The 9,043-nt window shown below is 40.0% G+C and overlaps 1 long non-coding RNA gene across 1 annotated transcript in view; it reads right to left on the minus strand.

The window, feature by feature from the left end:
• Positions 1–1,984: 1,984 nt before the first annotated feature.
• LOC117960338 overlaps positions 1,985–9,043 on the minus strand; it is an 8,968-nt gene continuing 1,909 nt past the window's right edge. Inside the window, exon 3 of the long non-coding RNA XR_004660126.1 lies at positions 1,985–1,995. This is a non-coding gene — a long non-coding RNA (uncharacterized LOC117960338). The remainder of the gene's footprint in view (positions 1,996–9,043) is intronic.

The following is a 9,043-nucleotide window of genomic DNA, read 5'->3' on the forward strand; positions in this document are numbered from 1 at the left end:
AGAGGAGGTCACTGGACTGTTATCTATCATGGATAACCCAGACCACCCTCTCCCCCCCCCACTGGTCCAACAGAGGAGTACCTTCTCTAAGAGGCTCCTACAGCTTCGATGTAGCACGGACCGCTGCAAGAAATTGTTTCTACCACAGGCAATAAAACTTTTTAACACCTCATCACTGGGTGGTAGATGAAACTCAGACAAAATTACTGCACTAAGTGCACCTTGCACAACATTTACCTACAAACATACATATTTACGTTATCTACAATTTTATCAATGATGGTTACAAAGTACATTTTTATCCCCAAGTTGTATATATTAGAAATTATTTGTTCTCATATTGTCATCCTGCTATTTCATGTATGTTCTGTATGTGTGCCTGATATGTTGCTGCTGCAACACTAGAATTTCCCATTTTTTGGGATCAATAAAAATCTTTCTATCTATCTATCTATCTATCTATCTATCTATCTATATATATATCTATCTATAATGGCGACTCTTTTAATTGTGTTTGTCTCCGTCTGTTTTCCTGTCTGTCTCTGCGACATGTCATGTTGACCCTCCTGTTTGAGGGTTGACCCATTTTCAAAGGTTTCTATTTCAGAAATGTGGGTTTCCTTCAACCAAACTGTCAAAAGAAATTACGCGAACGGTTCCGTACAACGCCCTTAACAAGTAAGTTAAATGAGCAGCTCACTACTTTCATTGAATTTGGGTGTTTCAATCAATTTTATAGCATTTGAAAAAATATTGATAAAAGAACGTCAGAAAAAAAACGGAAAAGTAAAGTTGCATGGTCAACGGGAAGACAACACAAGGGTTAAACAGCCAATCGCAGACATATGAGATCGTGGTAAAAGAATGCTGCGTAGCTATTGGCCACCGGACGCTGGTGAGACGTACTCCTGAAAGTGGCTATTGAATGATGAGTCCTTTTTCATTACTCAATACTTTAGAGGCAGTTCTGTCGGTGCCTCAAAAGTACTACATTCGTTACCCAGCCCTAACTCATTGTGACAACCCGCACTGAGCTTAGTCCCGCAAATACACGGGACGGGTAGAGGACGGGCAGCGGGGCAAGGAGGCATTTCATTGGTTCTTTCCAAGAGGACCACAAAGCAGTGAATGGTGGGCGTTTTTGCAGGATTGCAGCACTTATACATGACATATCTTTTTTTTGTAAAGATAGTAGAGCAGGCGCACATGTGCACAGGTTTGTGCCTCAACGCAGGAACCCAGGGTTCGGATCCAACCTGTGACAGTTTCCTGCATGTCTTCCCCTTTTCTCACCTGAAGAGTTAACCTCTGTACGTGGGTGCCCGCTCTACCAGGTGAGCTCACCAGGCACCCACGTGATGTATCTTTGTTGATCCTTTTTTCAGAGCCCAGATGTTGTTTTAGTGCTGCCGGGGTTTAAAGACCATTGAGAAAAGAAATCCATTAACAACCACTTTCCTTTTACACAGCAGTCCTTAACTGTAACTGTCGCTGATTTGATCTGGTCTGACTGATAGTGACGGCCTCAACAGGGAACATGAGCAGCACCCCTGTCGTTACACAACCTTACAGATTCTCTTAATTTCCCCCTGTGTTACCTCTGCATAGTCTAGTAGACAGGTTGAGTAATCGCTGACGAGGCTCTTTTAACACGAGTCTGACTGGGCATGTTTCCCTTTCTTTGACAGATTGCTTCTGGAGTTTGATGCCGTGCGTGAGCTGATGCTGACACAAGTTACATTTACGCTGTTATCAGCATATGTAGCATCCAGGTTCCTCTGTCGTTTTATACTTAAAGGGTAAGTATTGTTTCTTTCAACCTGGACCCTATTTTCCTGTTTTAGTGTCCGACAACATTATGCAAAGGATTTCTATGGATGTCAACCTTTCTGTTGAAGAGTAATAGCCGTTGTTTTTGTTTAACATTAATTTTAGCATCGTAAAATGCACTTCATTCAAAGTCAACAGAAACAACATAAAACCATTTTGGGTTGTCTTTCCACTTTTCCCACCATCACAACTCTAGGCTTTTTTTAAATGGAGTCTGGTGGGTTTAGGGCTAGCGACTGTTACAGTTGAGAAACTGTGTGTGTGTGTGTGTGTGTGTGTGTGTGTGTGTGTGTGTGTGTTTGTGTGTGAGTGAGGGAGAGATAATCAAGCAGATTTTGAGACTCAAAATTAAAGTTTCCTGAAGAGTGAGAGGTGAGAGTTAGATCAGATCTATAAAATATTTAAATTGGTTTTTAAAGTGACCCGACTATTATTTGGAGTTGAGGTGACAACTAATTAAAAAGACCGTCTTTGGCCTTCTATTTCATTGTAAATTATTTCTTGAAAATCGCTGGAGGAACTCATTAGCATTTTGTGAAAACATTTCTTTTTTTAAACTGAGAAAATAGCATTCGTGTCCATGCTCCACTTACACCACAGAGCATCAGTGCACAGCAGACTCGATCGCTCCCAGGGGGGGGGCGATGCAGCATCTGGGGCCAATGTTAGAGGATCAGTGCGGTTGAAAAAACAGCAGAAAATGCTCGGGGTCACCGTGTCCTCAAGTTGTTGGGTCCAGGCCTAAGGGCGAGGAGGGCAAAGGAGTAGGGTCATAGATTATGCAAGGGCCATCCCCACTGCTTGGCTCCATCTAGTTCAGGTCTAACTTACAACAACCTTACACCAAACGACATTTCAAGAAATTCCATTGTTGCAGACTACGTTCCAATATCCGAATGAAATCATGAGAGTTGTGCCAGGTAGGGCGGATACCCGTCGTCTCAATCGCTCGTTGTAAGGTGGTCAGTCTTTTGCCGGTCTGGACGTTCTGACAAAGTCAAACGTGATAGATATTGTCCTAAGTTTTGAGTCTTGGTAGTGAAATTAAAGTGTGCTCCCTCTAGCACCAAAATGAAAGCAGCAAACTGCTAGAACCCGTGTGGTTTATTATTGCTATGGCTGGTGCCACAAATACACAGAACACAATCATCTGCATAACAGTCTGGGAAGCAACAGCCACAGCTTTGCTGCTCGGAAAGGAGCTCAGGACACGTTTACTCCCAAACTGAGATCTAATTTATCATTAGCATGAAAAAGTGTATTGACTCTCCTGCCTGATTGTGATGATGTCTTCTCTTTCATAGGAAAGTTTCCTCTTCAATGCTCTAACATGTATCTTTTATTTATTTGCATTGGTATTGAATGGGAATTAATTAAATTAAATGTAGCACGCTTTGTCTTTATTATTGGTGGTTATCAGGCACATGCTAAATGCTTTAGGCTACCGATGTCTTCATTAGTTATTTAAATAAATATTTGGACATTTTTAAATATTTGTTGTGTTAATGCAGCACTTTGCTGTGGTCTTTGGTCTGTAGAATATTGCCCCCTGGTGATGGGGTTAGTGTTGTTTTAGGGGCTCATGTTTTTTGGCCTAATTTTGTCACATTTGTGACAAGTTGTGACATTTGGTCAAACCTTTATATTCAGATGTTTGTATTAATATAAGTTATATTTAAAGTGGAACAGCCAAGCTCCTCAACCGTCACTGTCAGTGCTGTTTGGACTGTTTTTAGGTGAGACATGCATTGCTCTACGTAGTTTCTTTAAATTTAGTGTTTTACATAGTTTTCAATGTTGATAAATAAAGAGATTTTTCAAGATTACATTTTATTATTTTCTCTCAATGCAATATTCAAGAGTAGAGAGAAATGAAGGTCACCAGTCTGAACTGAAACAGATGCCATGCCATCCGATGCACCACGTAGCATTCGCCACATTCTCCTTGGGGTGGCTTTGAGTGGTCACTAAGACTAATAAATGCGGTTCATTCACCACAACCCCACCCCAGGATCAGAGATCTTTGAAGCTTTCCTTCAAATCATTGATTTGCATTACTCCAATGGATTTTATACCTCTAATATCAGCATCTTTGTATAAACTATCCAGTATCTGGTTTGGGTGTAGCACCAACAAACCAAGAGAATCATCCATCCGTCTACTCAGAGCACTGCTGCAGACACTCCTCGCTCCATCACACATGTTAGCACTTTTCTTACCGCTGACCTAGAAACACTGAGATATATTCATGTGTCTGCACTACCAGTGGAGCCTCTGTGTGTGTGTGTGTGTGTGTGTCTGTGTGTGTGCGTTAGCATGCTTTCATTACACTTTGCATAACACCTTGCATAATGTTCAAATCAGTTTGCCTGTGTTGCAGAGAAAATGCAATGCAAAAGAGTGGCTGGTGGTGATGTTTTTTTGCAAGAAATAAGAGACAAAAGAGAGCTACGGGGACAAAGGCTGGTTTTTCTTTCACCATCAGGGAACATGTTACCACATCTCACATTATCACATTCAGCCTCTTAATGCCGTTTGTTCTGCTTCTGTACCTTGTCAAGGTTTAGCAGTGTGTGTGTTTCTATTTTGGATGGGGGAGGATGTCCTTTAAGCAAAGTTTCATCAGAGTACAGTAGGAGTACACTGTGTCCAGTCTTAGCATACACTGGTGCAAACCTGATGGCAGTTAATTCAAAATAATGACCTAAAGCGTGAATTCATACTGTGTTTGTGTTGGCAGCAATGCCTGAGGACACTGGCTCCAGTTTGTCCATTCATCCAATCCAAGACACTGACAGGTGGTGGATGAGATGGCCTTTTCTGAGGCCAATTACCATTTTGTAATGCCTAATGTTTCTTGAAGCACTGCTATTGCTACTCATTCTTGGACAGTCTGATTGCTGCAAATTTTCTTTGTACATTGTTTGCCAGACAATGGATCCTAATGTTTTCAGTGACCGGATCGTACTCCCCCGAGGATTGATTTGTATTTTAAGAATCCTGTGACCTTTCCTTTAGCATAGGACTATTTTGTAAGTGGGTTGTAATGAACATTCGGCACCTTTAGGTCATGTTAGTGTTGTTCTTTAACCTTTTCAATATGAGGGCAAGAAATGTTGAACAGGTTTTCAGGTTGCACTTGTCCTGGTTGACAATGAGCGCCAATAATAATATAGCCGCTACATGTTACCTTCTCAGTGTATGATATTTGAGTCTGCATCAGTTGCATACCAACAACAATACAGGGCACTAGGTGAGCGCAGACCTCTGACAAGGCCATGCTATTTCTCCCAATGTTAACAAAAGGGAAATTGGTTAAAATTGAATATGAATATGAATATGAATACAAAATGAAATGGGTTCTTACTTGGCCTGTGGTGCTCTCTCCAACCAAGTTTCTTGAAAATCGGCCCAGTTATTTTTTTAGTGATCTTGAAAATTGACAGACAAACAAACCAAATCTGATACCTATCCTCAGTGGAAGTAATGCAGAGAGATGCAACTGTATCCTGTAGCTGTTGTTTTAGGGTGAAAGTATTTTGTGTTTTAAAGCAAAATGAAGTATCCAAGACTGTTATTGAACACTTTTGGCATTTAGAGGAAACAATCTTAATTGATAGCACTGATTTTCAAAAGCATGTTGTACACACACACTGAGAATGTGTATTACGTGATGATCTTATTTGGCAACTTTCACTGTCGCAACTGAAACTAGTTTTTCAAGGACTGGCTATAAATCATACACTGGTCAAATGTTGGATCATTGTAGTGGATCACAGGCCTTCGACTCACATTTACAATAACGCCCACAATGAAACGGAAACAAACTGTAATGGAAGCTGGAAGAAACATAGATTTCAGGTCTTAGTCAGTGCTTTTAGAAACAAGCTACTCACACCGCTTATATTTCTGTTTTAGTGGTACTAGTACTAATGTCAGTGCTGCTCAGATTAGGCACAATGTCGGCAAGGGATTGTAGGAATTATGGCAGCTTTAAGTCACTTGTTCAAACAAGTGACATAACGCTGCGGTGATTCTTCATATTGTTTCTAGTGAAATCATCTCAAGGCATGTTGCTTATCTGTTTCCAGAAACCTTACTTTGCTTTCTATTTCCCAGGTAAAGATAAAGATACATGTTCAAATGTCTGCTGGATTCAGGACATTTTCATGATAAAAAGTGAAACTGTCTTCCAGTATTTTGTGTTTTGCAAGGCTTTCATCTGCTGAGAAGTAATAATGTTTCAAGTAAAATTAATTGAAATGAGCATGATTAATGGTTCATATCGACATACTGGAAAGAATAATGTAATTGTTCTGGGCACATAACAATCATAATTTAGTTTTTTGTGCACTTCCAGCATATTTCTCTAGAAACACATTCAAATGCATCTGAGACTGTAGAAACCCTTGATTAAAAAGTTTCTACTTGTTTTGGTCTATGAGAGGTGAAATCTGTAATGCTCATTATCTAAAAACTACACTGAATCCAGCTGTAACCTTGTAATTGCAATGGTATGCCATGTCGTTCTCTCCCTTCCTGACTCCCTGGCTTTGTCTCATATCATTTCCTGCATTCACAGCTTTCTGGGAGCCAGCACAGCATAAACAACTCGCAAGTAATTTAGAAAAACATGAATGAGAGCATCCGCCGAGAAATGGTTTCAACAGAAAGTGTGCATGCATGTGATTCAAAAATAAGATGAGACCCAGAAACGAATGAGGCATCCTTTCATCACCATCACATGGACACGTTGTATCTGATGTAGACTTGTTATAAGTCTGTCTTTCTGTTCCCTGGCACACTGAGCCTGGAGCCAGCACTACGAAGAGCACGGATGCTTAAACTCAGTGCCTTACAGATCAGTGAAAACAAAATGGTGGTGAAATACAAAACCAACAATAGATTTTCACCTTGCATTTTCTTGCTACTAGCTGTTTTAATTACCACATAGCAAACCTCTAAAATATGCAAATATTTAACATATATTTACACTGTATAGCGAGAGCAGCAACGCGTCATAGGCTACACGCCCACCGGAGGCCCCACAATATGCTTAAATGCTAACAAAGTGCCTGTAAGTGAAAAGCGCTGTGAGGTAACTGTTGTTGTGATTTGGTGCTATATAAATAAAATTGAAGCGAGTTGAATTACTACTGCAGAGCTTTCTGATTTTCCTAGTTCCACTTGCATGCTTTAGTTTACTTACAAAATCATCATGAGCCTAAAACTGACATTTGGATATTTGACTTGGTAACAAAACGCTTGCTGCATACGTAATGTTGGGCATAACTTTAGCTTACTATTTTATTCTTCCTGGGTGTGTCTCATATCTCTATCTAATTTTGTCTTCTGAAAAGGTATGTTTTTCATGTGTTGGCAGCTTATAAATACATGAACCTGTTGGTAGTTGTAATTGGAAAATTACATTAAAGCAATGATTTCATATATCCTTCAATAAAATGCATGTATTGTTGATTATTCATATAAGTAGTCCCAAATGCCTCTCGGGGTGTGACTTTTGGATCTCTCCTCGTGTGTCCTCTCTGAAGGAGAAACTGACTTTGTTGTGACTTTGCATTTTTCCCCTAAGGACAAATGCCACAAAACAGTTGTCTCAGGAGAAATGTTTATGCTACCAGGTCCCAGGTCCCAGGTCAGGGCCATAGACCTATCTAAAGAGACAAGATGCTCTTTTTTCAGCAAAGATAGTATGACCGGTAAAGAAACACAGAGAAAGGACAGATGCAAAGGACGTAACGGCTCCCATGACACGTAATATCCTACAATGCAGACGACTTTTTTTGACGTTTTCAACACCACGTAACACTAACTTATTAACTAGTTTTACAGTTATTTTTGGAATTTATGGTCAATAAACTTCATTTATAAGAAATTATACCTAATGTTTAAATTGGAAAAGCAGAAATTAGGAATTATTTAGACTAAAATTAAAGGAATGGATGTTGATGGATAATCAGTCAATATGTCAACTTTTACTCATTACTATTTCAAAACTACTTCATTTTTCTTTCAAATGCTATAAAAGTGAATAAGACACCCCAAAATGATTGAAAGTAGAGATTTGTACTTGCCAAAGAGCGTTGTTTAGAATCACTCGTGTTATTTTGGGTACTTGGTTAATTTAAAAGAACATTAATGTAGGAAAATGGGTCAATTTGACCTGAGGACAACACAAGGGTTAAAACATTTTAGGCTAAAAATTGGCCATACAGTTCCTAAATCTGTCTTTATTTCAGATCGACAAAGGTCAGTTTAAAAGGGTTTTCGTTTCGATTTTGCGAGGCGTTTGTCAGGCTCATCCCGCTCATAATTTCCAAGGTTAGCACTCCACCAATCAGATTGGTTTTGCGCCTTTAAACGGCTTGACTTCATGAGCTTGTGAGTTGCAGAAGTTAAAAACATCATGGGAGCCGTATCACGGGCTGGCCGTTGCCCAAAACCTTGTGTACATTTCAAAAGTTTTCCACTTCTTGATCACAAATCCTGTGTGAGTGAGGCGTGATGTGTTGAAGTGTTGTAGCAAACAGTCCTCTGGAACAGATCAGCGAGTGATAACAGCTCTGAGTCATCGTGGTTGCCCAGAGATGCCATGCTCATTTACAAATCAACTCCACTCAAATCAAACCCCTCCTGAACCACTGCCCCGCTCATGCACTTGTCTTCTGTTTTGTTCCTATCAAAGGCTGATGATGTTCTAACTAGCATTTTAAGACGTTTGACAACACTCCTATTCAAAAAGAGATAGAAACATAAAAACAACAACATTAATTTCACACATTTATTTACTATTTTATTCATATTACGCTACTTTTGTGAAGCAAAGACTTTTGTAAACTCATTTCAAGATCTAAAATAGTTGAGCGCAGGTGTGTTTTCACAACAGATTTGAGACATATTTCCACTTTAGGGCCAAATAATCTCCTTATACATTGCTGTGGAACAATTTTTGGCATCACTATTCAGAAAGCCGAGACTGTTAAATTCGGAAAGTCTCTCGTCTCAGTACAATAACAACTGCAACAGATCTTCAGGCCAGGATGCATCCCAGCTTCTTTAACCTTGATTGGTAGAGCTTTTTTGGGCCAGAGCATGGCTTGTTAGAAAGCTCAGTTTTGAGGACTCAGGGGGGTTATTTTGTCTGGGGTGGAGCCCCCCAGGGCAATCCCGCTTCTTTTGCTGGACTCAGAAC

This window comes from Etheostoma cragini, chromosome 17 (assembly GCF_013103735.1).
Source record: "Etheostoma cragini isolate CJK2018 chromosome 17, CSU_Ecrag_1.0, whole genome shotgun sequence".
Lineage (NCBI taxonomy): Eukaryota > Metazoa > Chordata > Actinopteri > Perciformes > Percidae > Etheostoma > Etheostoma cragini.